At 37.7% G+C, this 17,071-nt stretch overlaps 1 long non-coding RNA gene across 1 annotated transcript; it reads left to right on the top strand.

Moving 5' to 3' along the window:
* The first annotated feature begins 1,041 nt into the window (after positions 1-1,041).
* Positions 1,042-10,168, top strand: LOC121799380. The gene is made up of 3 exons (XR_006050264.1): positions 1,042-1,165; positions 8,632-9,209; positions 9,319-10,168. It is a non-coding gene; the product is annotated as an uncharacterized LOC121799380 (long non-coding RNA).
* Positions 10,169-17,071: the final 6,903 nt, after the last annotated feature.

The following is a 17,071-nucleotide window of genomic DNA, read 5'->3' as shown; positions in this document are numbered from 1 at the left end:
CGGTTGATCGCGACTAGGGGAGGACTAAAGAAGCGGGGAAGAAAGGGGAAAAGCAACACAACTCGACCATAGCACCAAACAAATGGGAAAAGCTCGAAATAAAATCAGAGTTTTGAATAAAATAGACTTGAGTCTTTTAAGATGCACAATGGAAGCAAATGAACGCGATTCCATGTATGAAGACATGAACCTCCAAGAGTCAAAATCTGACTGAATTAAATGTCTTGTCTCAACAGCACTTCCTCCACCACTTCGCTGCTCAACCTGCACATTTAGAAATATATGCAGGGCTGAGTACAAAAAGTACTCAGTGAACACATTGCCGAAAATTACACATATACATTTGAACATATTGTCAAGCCATCATCACAGTAACACTCGGGGCGTTGTTGAAAAGTCCCGAGCTTACTAAAAATATCACATTGGGTTGCAACCCCTTTTTCCAGTACTTAGCCATATCTGATCACATTGTGCCGTCGAGATGGTGTTCTCGCACGGTCACCTTCTCTGCCCATCATGTCAGAGGTATCCTTGTGCCGGGAAGGTGGCCACCTTCCACGGTCACCTGCTCTGCCCAACATGTCAGAGGTAGCTTGTGTACACTAGTCCGAGCGGGGACGCCACCCTCACTGGGACCCGAATTCGACTTATATCATCATTCATAATTCACTTGGCCTTAGCCAAACAGATAGGCATCATACAAAAACATTTATGGCAAGACAACATCATTAAAAATCACGAACATGTGTTCGTGTTTTCATATAATACGATTTGTTTTTTTAGTATAAGAAAGCTCACCTTGATCGCTTAGTTTCCTTAACTTGAATATCTTACTCCGACCTTACTTGCGGAGATAACCTTTTGAAACAACACAATACGAAAGTACTATTTTAGTTTTAAGGAAAGAAGCAAAGTCTAATTTATTTAGAGAGAAAGTCTCAAGCCTAGTCCCGATGATGATTATTATTGTTGTTGTTATTAGGCTCATACTAATTGAAATTCAAATTTGGGTTATTCTCAAATTATTTTCAGCCTATTATAATTTCCACAACTTAGCCCACTCCTCCTTCATCAAAATAAATAAAAGAACCCAACTCTAGTTAATTTAAAGGCCCAACATGAGTATGGCGTATTATGTTTCCGAGGGAGTGATGGTTAACTAAAGGTGCCACTTAATTACCCAACTAAATTAGCCCACTCTAATTAAATAAGTGGCCCAACAAACAAATAATTTAGGAAAGAGAACAGCCCCCAATTCTAGGATTTATTAATCTAAATACTCCACCCACCTACCGTCAGTTTCTCTCTCTAACAATATTCAATCTCCTTCCCTAATTTCACAAATTAGGAAACATCTCTCTTCCCATTTCAGAGTTTCCGTCGACCAGCCACCCTAACAGCGCCGCCTCCGCATCCTTTTTCGTCTCCGGCGGTGTTCCCTTCCTCCTCATCATCTCTCTCTTTTCTCTCTCTCTCTCTCTCTATCTCTCTCTCTCTCTCTCTCTCTCTCTCTTCTCTCTCTCCTCTCCCTCTTCACTGTACGCCGCCGCCCTCTCTCTCACGGACTACTCCACCACCGCCGCCGCAGCGAGCACGACGACGCACCGCTACCGCCGAGTGCAGCACAGAAGCCGCCGAGTGCAGCACAGACGCCGCCGTCATCTCCAGATCTTCCTCCGTTCAAGTCAGCCGCCGCCACTGTGCATGTACATGCGGCGGCTTCGGCCTTCTCCGCGCCTCCGACGCCGATTCCCGACAGGTAAGGTGGTCGGAATTTTGTTCGTCTATCTCATCTCTTTTCTTTTGTTTAAACCTCAAAGAATTCATTTTTTTTATATCAAACTTTGTTAGTTCAATTTTTTTTTCAGATTTTTAAAGGAATAAAAGCAGTGACTTTCGGAGCGTTGGTTGTCGGCGACAGAGTGCCGAGCTTGCTGTCGGAATCCGGCAGATTCATAGGGATAAGTTTTTCTCATTCTTTCTAGTTATTATAGTTATTAAGGCAGTAGGATTCTACTTGGTTTCTATTTACTGTATTTGGTGAATTATGAGTATATGCCTTGCTATATGGATGATTTAATGGTAAAATACACTATATTGTTAACTTGGGGGTGGGTAGATTCTATTTCCAAATATATGCAGGCTTACATATATAAATGAAAGGAAATGTTTGTTGTTTACCTTGTTGATGCAGAAAGTAAAGTGTTGGGTTGTCGTTTTTGAGTTGTGCAATCTCCCTCGGACTTCTCTATCTTTTGTGAGTTGGTGTGTGCAGAGAAAATAGACTGTGTGGTGATGATGTGGGGGTGAATAAAAGAAATTGATTGTATCTCTAGATGCGTACTCACCAAGGCAGTGAAAGTGATATGCATACTCAGCACGTTGCCTACCGATTCTTATCTCAAATTATTCTCCTTCGTCAGGAAGGGATATGATTTGCATGCACTAATTAAATGCAGCATTTAATGTTGTGTTTGAAAAAAAAATCGATCCTCTCCCTCTTTTTTTTATTTTATTTTTTTATTAAAGTAATTGTTTTAGTATTTGTTCACTTGTTCATTTAATTTGGTGTAGGTATGATCCGTTCAAGCTTGTGGCTGTCCGCGTTGAAGATTCCGATTTTTCTTAGAACGCAGGATGTATAGATTAAATTTTGTTTGACTTTTGTTGGATGTATCGGACATTAAAATTTTGATTATGGAACCTGATTCTTTTATTTTATATATATATATATATATATATATATATATTTTATATACTTGGCTAATGTCGGAAACAACTATAACGACAATCTATCGTAGTTCGAATTTAATCACATAAAAAGTCACTTATATAGATAATCAAGCTAATAATATAGTTTATAATAATATCGGCTTAGCGGGTCGTTACATTCTACCCCTCTTAAAAGAAATTTCGTCCCGAAATTTAGGATGTATTTAGACAAAAAGCTCGGGATATTTCTCCTTCATTTTCTCTTCTAGCTCCCAGGTTGCTTCTTCATGTCCGTGGTTTTTCCAAAAAACCTTCACTGTAGTAATCGACTTGTTCCGAAGCTGCTGCACCTTTCGATCTAGTATTTCTATCGGCTTTTCTTCGTAACTCAGGTTATGCTCTAGAGAGATTTCTTCGTGGCGAATCACATGTTTTGGGTCGAACTAGTACTTTCGAAGTTGGGAGGCGTGGAATACGTTGTGTACGTTCCCAAAGTTGGGTGGTAATGCCAAGCGATATGCTACTGGGCCCACTTCTTCCAGAATTTCATAGAGTCTAAATAAATCGTGGTTTCAGCTTTCCCTTGAGTCCAAATCTGGTTATTGTTAGGGTTTTGTATACTAGAAATCACCTTTCGAGTGATTGGATACTGTAAAACTCTAATGGTTATTTTCCAATAAATGTAACATATTATTTTTGTCATAATGTTGTTATGTTTTACATTTAATGGTTGTTTATTGCATATTTAAATGTATGAGCAAACGTAACAAAGTCTAAGTCTTTGTTTTAGTAGACCGGTTGTGGGCGTCGTCCAATTTAAGGTAACACGGTCAGTTCTAAACAAAGAAAAATGAGAATTTCACAACCTAGATAGGCCTAGACTACCTATCGCGAAAGGTTGCAATGTCAGTCCGATTATTTCTAAACCTTATTGAAATAAGATGACGTTGGTGTGGTATAGCACTGAATGGATCTAACAGCAAGACGAGTCTTTATGCTATCTACTGAAAGACGAGGTCTTGAGAATTAATTTCTTAATCAATGTACGTTAGCATTGAGCATACGATATTGAGTATCCACTACTTTGACTTACCAAAGGTGCGGGTTTTTCGTAACCCAGCGATCCAGGTATATTGGGTAGTGGTGATCATTATCTAGAGGTGCTAGGATTGCTATTATGTTGAAACGTGCGCGAGGAGAGTCTCGTTTGATAACATCCACAAGAGGAGCTCGAAACGAGGTTTTATTATTCGGAACCTAGCTAGTTGGAGTTTGATTACTCTATGAATAATAAATAAGAGTTTCTTGCTAAGTCCACTCTTGGAATTCGAAATATGTTAATTAATTAAGTCTATAGCAGACATTAATTAATTAATGGATGTTTCCATCTTAAGCGCGGGAAATAAATCAAATACAATTAAAGGAAACCCGGAATACTTGTAATTTCGGATTTGGAAGGCAGTGCAATATTACTTCTGTAGTGGCTGCTCGTAAAATTCCAATATAAGCTTATATTAAATTGTGGGTTCAATTTAATTAGTAAAAAGCTAATTGGGTGAGGCCTGTTCCAGATTCTTCCTTAGATCCCTGACTGGGCCCAATATGTGACTTATATTAATAGGAGAATAAAGGAGACAGAAAACACAACAATTATTTTACAAAATTTTCGTCCCCCCCCTCTTGAGAGAGTTTTTGAAAATTGTGCTCCCTCCGTGAGCTGAGTTCTGTCTTCCATTATTCAAGTCCTAGTACGTTGGTGAGATTTGCCCACACAAATATCAGCGTATAGTCCGAGACACCAGTCAGAAGATCCGAGGTCTTGTATTGAAGATCTTCACGTGGAGACGGAGCAAGCCATCATCGATTCTTGATTGAATCAACGAGGTAAATTGGCTAATTCCGTAGTAAGCATGTTTTAGGAATTTTATGTGCTAAAGCATGTTTTAATTCAAGTTATGAGCATGATACATGTGATAATTACGCGAATAGATTTTGTCTAAATAATTTGCTAAATAGATCAAATTCATGTGATCCGTTTTGAACGCACGCTTCCACTGCCAGCCCCTTCAGTTATTCCTTTGGAAGGGGATACTTTCAAGAAGACCTTCTCCCCGGTGTTAAATTTCAATTTCGTTCGACGCTCATCGGCGTAGGATTTTTGCCGGTCTTGCGCTTCCTTGAGGGTCTCATGCGAGGAAATTTAGAGGTGGTCTAACAGTTTTAACTTTGATAGGAACTGAATTTGGGATCCCAAGAGAAATATTCGAATCGTTCTTGCTTTGTGTAGGCTCGAAGGTAACCATGAAAACAAAACAATTATAATTATTTCAATTACGTGAGTGTTTGGTTCACCACAAACTCTCACCAGTAGCTTGCAACAAAGGTTTTCATGAAGTGCAAAGACTAGGCTCAATTGGGCTCATTATGCTTACTCACAGAAAAGAAAAATACAACTTCAAAGGGTTTTAGCTATACCCATAGAGCTTGGGAAATTTTATTGTGGGAAGAGCTTGTCAGATGGAATAAATTGTGAAAGTGAGGGTATGATGAATAGAATGTAGATGTCAATAATAGGTGGCCAATAATATAATCAAAATGAACAGTGAAGTAGAAAAGTTTCAAGTATCCCCAGATGATAACAGGAAGACCTGAGATGGTTGGTTACAAATGGATTTGAAAAGAATATGAAAAACAAACAATTGCAATTTGCTCGACAACACTGTGATACAAGATCATATCAACGAAATTTTTAGAGTTTATAAGCAATTTAGGAAAATTAACTAATAAAGAGGGCTACAAGAGGAAACTAGCCAAGGGAGAAGCAATGTGTCAGCTTTAACATGGAGCTTGCAGAAAAGCTCAAATCAAGAGACAACAGTCATATTTGAATTCCGAATATGAGAGTACTCATGTAAAACAAAGAGCTTGTCAATAAGTATGTCTGAAAACACAAAGGGTCAAATTAAAAGGTTTAAGGTCTCACCAGATGGCTGCTCCAATATAGTAAGATTGAAAATGATTGGTCTCAAGTGGATTTGAGAAGAGGAATGACAAGGAACTACCCTTTTGGGTCAACAACATCGTGATACTATATCACGTTAAAGAATTCACAAAGTTTATAACCAAATCACGGAAGTTAACTAGTAGAGAAGACAACCAGAGCAAACTAGTTCGGGAAGAGAGCAAATTACTTTAGACTTGGAGTTGCTAAAGAGCTTAAAGCATGATGGAATAATTATAGTGGGATTAAGAAGAGGTGAATATTTTTTATAAATTAATGAGTGTCAACAAACACATTTGAAAACACTAAAGGTCTACTAATGATCTTTGAAGAATATTATCATTGAAGAGGCAATAGTTTAGGGAAACATGTTCATTCTGAAGGCTATAAATAAAGCAACTCCTAGTATAGGAGTTTGGTGGCAAGAATTCAGAGAGTCAAAGTATTGCTTTTATACAGAACGAGTAAAGAAGGACCGTAGTCACTGGAGGTTATCAGAAAACATGAGGGAGCAAGCTCAAAACTGAAAGTGATTCACGACCTTGTCATAGAAGAGGGAAAATAATGGCACATTACCTTGCAAAAGAAGTCATTTAATATCTTAATTCAACAAAAGTATTATGATTAAGGGGGATGCGAGAAAATGGAATTCATGGGAATCCAAGTAAGCGTGGCTGATGAATCTTCTTGGTTAACTACAATGGTGATACTCCGTTGTTTAACTCTTTATAGAGGATGGTAAATCAGTTATGGGAAACTTTGGTCACAAGCTACTTTCACCTTACGATCACGTTAGATGGCCGTATGTGGCGATTACGACTCTCTGGTACTCTCGGTTCGTCAGAACGCTCATCCTCGTAACACGTCGTTTCTGTTTACTTATATTGTAGAGCTAGGTTCTTTGTTTACATTGTAATCATATTCTCTTGCTATGTATGTGTACATCGCTTAGTTGGATCAAAGGCATGATCCTTTGGAGTGATTGGATTGTCAAGAAAGACAATGGCTAACCCAGATTATTCATGTCATTGGGACGTAGAAAATGGCATATACCCTACCATCTTTCAAGAATCATCGTTTTGTTCTATGTTGGATTTCTTTTCTCGTGACGAAGTTTCTTTCTTATCGCGTCCTTTTCTTTTCGTCGCTCTGGAAAGCGAGAAATGTTTATACTGTATTTTTAAGTTCGAGTTCATATTGTGTTCTAGAAGGAATGCATAACTAAGTATTCTAAGTTCTTGGAAATTTCGATTTCCCCATACTAGCAACATGATTCAATGACTACTCAAAAAGAAATATCATTTCACCAATTGTTACCAGGCTCGTATACTTTATACTTTCATATTTCAGTACCTTTTTCCATTCAGGAAAGTCACTTCTTTTATTTATACATTCACAGTCTTTAGCCAAGAAAAGACATACTAACTCTTTCTTTAAGCACGCTACCAAATCAAGAAACATCAACTCTTTCTTTAAACTTGGTATTTTCATATGTTCACGCAAATTAACTGCATGAGTTATTCCTCCATTTCAAACTTTTAAACATCTTGACTTTCTTTTAAAAAGAACAAGTTACCTTTTTCCTTGTTGAGTGCGATTGGTGGGAGTGCTAAGGGCATTTTCATCGATTAGACAGTCTAGTGGAACAAGGCTAGACCAAAGATTTTCAAAGAAAACTCTCGGGTTCAGAGCGAGAAAGAATGCTCGGATACCACTCTGTCACGACCGCATTTTCTAAGGATAGAAAACACGGTTGATCGCGACTAGGGGAGGACTAAAGAAGCGGGGAAGAAAGGGGAAAAGTAACACAACTCGACCATAGCACCAAACAAATGGGAAAAGCTCGAAATAAAATCAGAGTTTTGAACAAAATAGACTTGAGTCTTTTAAGATGCACAATGGAAGCAAATGAACGCGATTCCAAGTATGAAGACATGAACCTCCAAGAGTCAAAATCTGACTGAATTAAATGTCTTGTCTCAATAGCACTTCCTCCACCACTTCGCTGCTCAACCTGCACATTTAGAAATATATGCAGGGCTGAGTACAAAAAGTACTCAGTGAACTCATTGCCGAAAATTACACATATACATTTGAAAATATTGTCAAGCCATCATCACAGTAACACTCGGGGCGTTGTTGAAAAGTCCCGAGCTTACTAAAAATATCACATTGGGTTGCAACCCCTTTTTCCGGTACTTAGCCATATCTGATCACATTGTGCCGTCAAGATGGTGTTCTTGCACGGTCACCTTCTCTGCCCATCATGTCAGAGGTATCCTTGTGCCGGGAAGGTGGCCACCTTCCACGGTCACCTGCTCTGCCCAACATGTCAGAGGTAGCTTGTGTACACTAGTCCGAGCGGGGACACCACCCTCACTGGGACCCAAATTCGACTTATATCATCATTCATAATTCACTTGGCCTTAGCCAAACAGATAGGCATCATACAAAAACATTTATGGCAAAACAACATCATTAAAAATCACGAACATGTGTTCGTGTTTTCATATAATACGATTTGTTTTTTTAGTATAAGAAAGCTCACCTTGATCGCTTAGTTTCCTTAACTTGAATTTCTTACTCCGACCTTACTGGCGGAGATAACCTTTTGAAACAACACAATAGGAAAGTACTATTTTAGTTTTAAGAAAAGAAGCAAAGTCTAATTTATTTAGAGAGAAAGTCTCAAGCCTAGTCTCGATGATGATTATTATTATTGTTGTTGTTATTAGGCTCATACTAATTGAAATTCAAATTTGGGCTATTCTCAAATTATTTTCAGCCTATTATAATTTCCACAACTTAGCCCACTCCTCCTTCATCAAAATAAATAAAAGAACCCAACTCTAGTTAATTTAAAGGCCCAACATGAGTATGGCGTATTATGTTTCCGAGGGAGTGATGGTTAACTAAAGGTTCCACTTAATTATCTACAATATTAAAGAGTCAGCCCATTTCCCCAACTAAATTAGCCCACTCTAATTAAATAAGTGGCCCAACAAACAAATAATTTAGGAAAGAGAACAACCCCCAATTCTAGGATTTATTAATCTAAATACTCCACCCACCTACCGTCAGTTTCTCTCTCTAACAATATTCAATCTCCTTCCCCAATTTCAAAAATTAGGAAACATCTCTCTTCCCATTTCAGAGTTTCCGTCGACCAGCCACCCTAACAGCGCCGCCTCTGCATCCTTTTTCGTCTCCGGCGGTGTTCCCTTCCTCCTCCTCATCTCTCTCTTTTCTCTCTCTCTCTCTCTCTCTCCTCTCCCTCTCCTCTCCCTCTTCACCGTACGCTGCCGCCCTCTCTCTCTCACGGACTACTCCACCATCGCCGCCGCAGCGAGCACGACGACGCACCGCCACCGCCGAGCGCAGCACAGACGCCGCCGTCATCTCCAGATCTTCCTCCGTTCAAGTCAGCCGCCGCCACTGTGCATGTACATGCGGCGGCTTCGGCCTTCTCCGCGCCTCCGACGCCGATTCCCGATAGGTAAGGTGGTCGGAATTTTGTTCGTCTCTCTCATCTCTTTTCTTTTGTTTAAACCTCAAAGAATTCATTTTTTTTATATCAAACTTTGTTAGTTCAATTTTTTTTTCAGATTTTTAAAGGAATAAAAGCAGTGACTTTCGGAGCGTTGATTGTCGGCGACAGAGTGCCGAGCTTGCTGTCGGAATCCGGCAGATTCATAGGGATAAGTTTTTCTCATTCTTTCTAGTTATTATAGTTATTAAGGCAGTAGGATTCTACTTGGTTTCTATTTACTGTATTTGGTGAATTATGAGTATATGCCTTGCTATATGGATGATTTAATGGTAAAATACACTATATTGTTAACTTGGGGGTGGGCAGATTCTATTTCCAAATATATGCAGGCTTACATATATAAATGAAAGGAAATGTTTGTTGTTTACCTTGTTGATGCAGAAAGTAAAGTGTTGGGTTGTCGTTTTTGAGTTGTGCAATCTCCCTCGGACTTCTCTATCTTTTGTGAGTTGGTGTGTGCAGAGAAAATAGACTGTGTGGTGATGATGTGGGGGTGAATAAAAGAAATTGATTGTATCTCTAGATGCGTACTCACCAAGGCAGTGAAAGTGATATGCATACTCAGCAAGTTGCCTACCTATTCTTATCTCAAATTATTCTCCTTCGTCAGGAAGGGATATGATTTGCATGCACTAATTAAATGCAGCATTTAATGTTGTGTTTGAAAAAAAAATCGATCCTCTCCCTCTTTTTTTATTTTATTTTTTTATTAAAGTAATTGTTTTAGTATTTGTTCACTTGTTCATTTAATTTGGTGTAGGTATGATCGGTTCAAGTTTGTGGCTGTCCGCGTTGAAGTTTCCGATTTTTCTTAGAACGCAGGATGTATAGATTAAATTTTGTTTGACTTTTGTTGGATGTATCGGACATTAAAATTTTGATTATGGAACCTGATTCTTTTATTATATATATATATATTTTTTATATACTTGGCTAATGTCGGAAACAACTATAACGACAATCTATCGTAGTCCGAATTTAATCACATAAAAAGTCACTTATATAGATAATCAAGCTAATAATATAGTTTATAATAATATCTGCTTAGCGGGTCGTTACATATTCATTCTGTATTTTTATATCGTGATTATCTGTTTTTATCTAATTATTATTTATATATCTCAATGTCATACACTAATGATAAGAACAGATTGAGAATTTCTACGGGTCTCAAGTGCCACAAGTGCCAAGTGAAATAGATCTCTATCCTCCTGACATTGTCAAAATCAAGAGTTCTGGAAAATGACTTGTTTCATGCCTTGAGAAAGCTATGAAGATGAGTGGGAAACCTGGTCGTAAATGTGCCAGATGTGGTGAGGTTGGGAGTCCTGATTCAAGGAATTGCTACGAGATAAAGAACAAGCAGAAAAAAAAGTGATTCAAGATCCCTTATGTTATTATGTCTCTATGTAATTTCAAAGTTGTAGAACTGTTTTATTTTTTACATAGTTGAATTTATTTATGGTTGAAATGAATCGTTTTACATACGTAATGAAGTATTTATGCAATTTAGTGTGTCTGTTATATTAATTAGCACTTTATAAAAAATTTGAAGTCCTTATTTTTTCGGTTTAATTTGATATGTACTGGAGTTCAATATAGAATATTTTTCCAATTACTATTCTGAGCCAAATTATATCATAAAGTTTCTGGGTGTTTATTATGAACTAAAGTTTTCCATCCTTATTGTCATTATAACAAGAATTTAATTTGAATTGCTATGAATGTGCTTATTGTTGCAGTTGTTCTTCAATGATAAAATATGTCATTTTAATTTTATATAGTTCGTTATACTATAAAATTCTTTTATTTGAAACAAAATCTTACTGCAATGAAGTAAATACGTGCACTTGATGCAATATTTTAGATATTTAATTGACAATGGCGATTGAATGTGTCGGTAATTTATTTCCATAAAGCATTACTACAAGAAACCAATATTTAGATTTGGTGAAATAGGTGTACACAAATTCTGAACATAATTCAAATCGGTAGCATAAATTTCAAGAGTATGGTTCTATCTAAACTCTAAAACATTAACCAACAATTACATTACTTCTTCTTTAGGCAATATGCAATATTTTGCAACATCAATATCATTGTATATGCATGCTTCTTCGTAATATCTTGTAGTGATGCGCTTGTTGTTGAGGTATTCATGACTGTTTACTGCAGTCATCAAGGTTGAACAATATTTGGCTCTCAATCTCTGCAGTACTCCTTCCCTTAATCACAATCATGGTAAAAAACACAATGTTCAGTAAAAGCAAACCGAATTACATGAATTAAATATATAACTTTGTTCATCTTATAACGACCCAAAAAGTATATACAAAATAACATTTAATTAATCAAACCTGTGAAATTTTTGGAGGAATCCTATTTAAAGAACTTCATCAAACAGAAAAATTAATTCATATTGTCCAGAAATCCCTTCATGTTATACAACAATCAATTCACATTTCAAAGTCATCAAATGAAAAAAATTAATTCATATTGTCAAGGAATCCCTTCATGCTATACAACAAACAATTCACGTTACATTCAATCATGTTATACAACAATCAATTAACATTAAAAATGTAATCTAAAGCAAATTTACCAACTCAAATTTACCAACAGAAATTATACAAATTAACAATTAATGAAACACACCTGTTAAATATTTTGGAGAAATCCTATTGACAAAACTTCATCAAACGGATAAATTAATTCATATTGTCTAGAAATCCCTTCATGTTATACAACAATCAATTCACATTACGAACTCATCAAACGGAAAAATTAATTCATACTATCTAGAAATCCCTTCATATTATGCAGGAATCAATTCACATTACAAACTTAGGATGAAACATATTTACCAACTCATAGTTTCGAAGCAAAAAAGTTGCAGAACATTCAGAAAATCGAAAATTGAGAACTTAAACAGTACAGCTTTTTTATAAAATGAAATTTTAACCATCTTAAATCACAAAAAAAGAACACAGAATTATACCGTCAGCTAGGGTTAGCTCACCGGGATTTTTGGGTTCAGTCGCCTGAGAGTTTATTGTCCGTTTTCTTTTCGCAGTACGCCTATTTTAAGGGTTATCATTCACCTGTTGAAGCACTGATTCAACAAATCAATTGGATTAAAACCTTCTAAATTAGAACTAAATAGAGTTTAGGTAGTTGATAAACTCGTGGTTTAGCAAGTATTTTAGATGTTTAACGTGAATAATTCAGTGTTTTGTAGCATATTACTTGAGTTTGCATCCATTATCCACCACTTAAGTGTTTTGATTAGTTTGTCGAGTGTTTGGAGCTAAAACAGGTGAAAATGACTTGCAAACGAGCTCGAAGCTGGATTACAGAGATATTGCCTGGCCGGGCGTTCTTGCTTAAGAGAAACGCCCGGCCCTGGCGTTTGTGCAAAGGAGGGACCGAGTCCAGAGAGTTCGCCCGACCGGGCGCTATCCCTCAGAAGAATCGCCCGACCGGGCGATGTGAAGGAATCGTGATTCTCGAAAGTTCGCCCGACCGGGCGTTTTGGCGACTTAAAATCGCCCGGCCGGGCGATGTGTGCGGCAAGGTTTAATTGCTATTATTTCTGCCCCGGGTATAAAAGGAGACCTATGTTTGCGACTCCAGAGATCATCATACACGCCCCAGGAGCAGTTTCCACATTTGAGACCAGATTGAAGCGACAAAGAGTCCGATTCATCAACAAGGTTGAAGACGAAGACGATTTGCCCACTCAATCTACCTTTGGGAGTATCTTTATTAGTTTTCCTATGTTCAGTTCACTTTCCATGGATTTATCTTGTGAATTTGCGTTGAATATGAGTAGCTAAATCTCTTGTAGAGTTTTGGTGAAGACTACAATGAACGCGTTTGATTATGGCTGGCAAATCGTGCGGATTGGGTCGTTATCGGGTCAACCTGATAATGACCCAACCCAATAAGGCCTAACCTGAACCCGACCTGTTAAGGAAACTGTAAATCCGAACACGAACCCGACGTGCTACCTTCAAATCTAAACACGACCCGCACCCGACACGAACCCGTTATCGACACGATATAATATGGGTTGACACGGCACGATAACAACCCGAACTTGATATTACACGATTAAAACTTAATATTACACGATTAAACCTTAATTTTTAACCTAATTTACACAATTAAAATTCGTTTTATACTATTTAAACCTAATTTATAAGAAATTAAAAAATTAAAGTAATATATATTTTTATAAATAATAATAAAAAAAATAATATTATTTCTTAATGGGTTACCCATATCCGACCCGCATCCGACCCGAACCCAACCCGAAATTATTGAGTTCTTAATGGGTCAACCCGATAAGGACACAGATCCAATAAGACTTGACCCCAACCCAATAATTTCGTGCGGATTCGTGTCAGATTATCGTGTCGTGTCGAAAATTGTCAGCCCTACGTTTGATTAATTCAAGGACTTTTGATTACCTATGCTCTTGTGATTCCTTTGTTTCATTCTTGAGCTTTTTCAATTCAATTGCTTAGCTACCTATTGGGTTTGTTGACCTAGTTTTGAGTAATCGAGAGATACCTAATTAGGATTGATAAAAGAATGAACAACACCTAGATAATTTACATTCGAGAGAAGGAATTCTAGAGTGAGGGCTTGAGCCTTTTGTTTTAAGGAGTTAATTGTGAAGTATTAGAAGGAGACTTCAATATCAATGGTTAATCAATGGGTTGAGTGCACTCGAGAGAGGGCTTAGCCTAGACTAGCGACTTTCCTAGTAATCCTAGAGACTTCAATTGGGTAATCGAAGTTGTTGAATTGTTCACATAGTGTTCGTTGTAGTTGGATCCAAAACTCTACCTCTTTCTCTTATTTGAAACCTATCCTTTGTTGCGTGCTTTTAACTTGTTTATGTTTAATTGTTTTTCTAAGAATCAAACCCAACCTTTGATTTGTCTAGATAGTACTTAACATCGGTCCGTGGTAATTGGGTTTATACATTTTGTCTCTGTGGGATACGATACTCTTGCTTGCTTTGTGCTACACTAGCCCCGTACACTTGTTAAAATAAGTTGAGTCAAGTAGATCTTACTGATACCAGATGTTGTGTTCGAACGGAAATGCCGCTCATCTACAATCATAAAGATTAAAAATTATATTGTATGCTTTCGAGAAATGACTAAAAGTGTAGAAATAAACAAATACCTTTGGTTTTCGTCTTCCTTATGTGAACCATGGTTAGAACTTGATGATAGCGAGACTTGGAGGGAAGAAGAACTTGTTGAATCGGATGGTAAAGACGATTGAATTCGCCGCTCCCTGAATCATTGAGAGAGAGAAGAAAGTGGGGGCTGTGAAAATTGAAAGAAGGAAAGTGAATTTGGTGAAAATTAGTCCTCTTTTTCCGTCTTTCCATTTTCACAATTTGACCTAAGCAGTAGAAAGACCAAATTATCCCTTGGCTGAAGTAATTAATTTACTGCATGAATGACAGAAATGAAATATAGTTATTCTCATCTAATCCATCAATTTTTGAATCTATGGTCAATATTTAGTCTCTAGTTCTACACTAAGGGTGCGATTGATTGTAGAGAAAGGAAAATCTCAGATAAGTTAGTAATATGCTTTTCCATATTTTTGGGCAGAGTTAGTAATCCCATATCAGTGTTTGATTATCTACATTACTAACTTAAGTTTGACAAACTGGTGCTTGATAGGTGATATAGCAGTCTAGATGTTTAACTGAGCGGGAATTTCAAATTTTCCAAATTTTCTTCCCTCAAACTTCAGCAATGCCTTTTAGAAATCATATACATACCTCAATTAAGATAGACTCTCGGTGGCTTGTGGATGGGGGAAGAGGCGTAGATTGACGCTCGACGCTACACTACGTATAACCAGGCATGGTTTCGACAAGCATATTTACTCGCTCTAACGTTATGAAAACTCCCAAAACTTAGTTTGTGTTGAAGGGTGTCTGATTTTAGAACAACATATTTTTGTTTCGTAAATCGTCGATGGCGGTTTGTATTGTGCTCACCATATGTTTGTTAATTTGCTATGCTTCATATGTGCCTATTTTTTCCCAAATTTGGGGCAGTTGATTTATGTTGGCTCTCAATCGGGGAATTACTCACCATGTTTCTATTCATGACATTGTGTGGCAAGCTTGATTGATTTCATATGTCTGTTGTTTCTTCATCCAAAATATTTATACATAGTTGGTAGTTTATGTCATGGCATAAAATAAAATGTAGGATTTTGGTGAGGACCTATGGCAGACTCGCAGCTACATTCCAATACTTTCGAAAGGAATACAAGTTTTCAAGGTTGGTGTATGCATTACAAATTGGGTATTTAACTGCTTTCTCTCGGTGCTTCTTACGAACGAAGAATTGTCAATGAGTATGCTGTACAGATAGCAGTGAGTGTGGTCAAAGTAAGGCAATGAAAGGAGATAGGTCTAGGCGTTGTTGGTCAGACTGAGAGGAGGCTACGCTAATAGCTGGATTGAAGGAATTGGTTGCAGTTAGGTGGAAATCCGATAATGGTTTTAGAGGTGGATATTTACAACGTCTTCATGAAGCAATGAAAAAGGAATTTCCAAGAACCGATATAAAGCCCCATCCCCATATTTACTCGAAGGTCAGTATTTGGAAGAAGAACTACTCCTCAATGTGTTCCATCCTCGATCGGAGCGGGGTAGGTTTCAATGCACACGATGATTACAAAATAGAGTGCGACGGTGAGCAATGGTCTCAGATTGTGTAGGTACGAGCTGGGTATTGAATCATGAATAAGTTTATAACACGTTGCTTGCAATATTTTATCCAATGCTATAATTCATGTGTTTCAATTGAGGTCGTAGTCCATCTTTATTTCAATATGCATAATGACTTTGTATTCGATCTTTGATATTAATTAGAAGGAAAACAACGCAAGGTACATGCGCAACAAATCTTGGCCTCTTTGGGAAGAATGGAAAGAGATCTTTGGCAAAGATCGTGCTGTTGGTGCTCGGTCGAGAGGTGTACCGGAGTCCACTGCTATGATGAAGGCGGCACAGGAGCAGACCAATGGATATGTGGATGGCGATTACCATCCAATCTTGGATGAACTATTTCCTGATGAAGTAGTAGCTAATGAAGTAGTTGGTGAACATGTCATCCCAGAGCCTGGGAATTCAAGCAACACTCATGGGGAGAGGTCTACTCAAAAACCTGTCAAAATAGGAGGTAAAAAACGGAAATCTATAGACCAGCTGGAGTGTGTCCTTGACATCATGAACAAGATGAATGAAAATACAACCTCACGGCTAGATACCTTATCAAAAAGGATAGGATACGAGTTCAAACAAAGTGCTAAGCGGGAAGAGGTCTACAAGCTGCTAGGACAAATCTCCGGGTTAACAATGAAGCAAAAATTCTACACATCTGCAAAACTTGTCAAAGAGCCGGAGCTGTTGGATCTCTTCAGGAGTATGCCGGAGGATGACCGCCCTGAATTTGTGGTGTTCATGCTGGAAAGTGATGGCATGATATAGCAGTCAGATCGACTGGTTAGACTGTTTTCCATCTTTTTTTTGAACTTTGCTAGTGCAAATGGTGGAATGGTTATCAGGTTTTTTTATGAAGGCTCCATGATGTGCCAAACATTTAACAATATGCTACCGTGTTTTGTAGTTATGGAACTAAATGACTATGTAGTTTTTGTAAAGAAGCTTTGTTTATTTCCTCATTCTAATAGAAGTGATCAGTGTTGCCTTTGTTTACCGAAAGTTTGCATAATATGTTTGAGAATTTGCTTGTTTGAGA

The sequence above is a fragment of the Salvia splendens genome, chromosome 4 (genome assembly GCF_004379255.2).
Source record: "Salvia splendens isolate huo1 chromosome 4, SspV2, whole genome shotgun sequence".
Classification (NCBI taxonomy): Eukaryota; Viridiplantae; Streptophyta; class Magnoliopsida; order Lamiales; family Lamiaceae; genus Salvia; species Salvia splendens.
The sequence above is the reverse complement of the archived record's forward strand: the minus strand, read 5'-3'. Positions and strand labels throughout refer to the sequence as shown.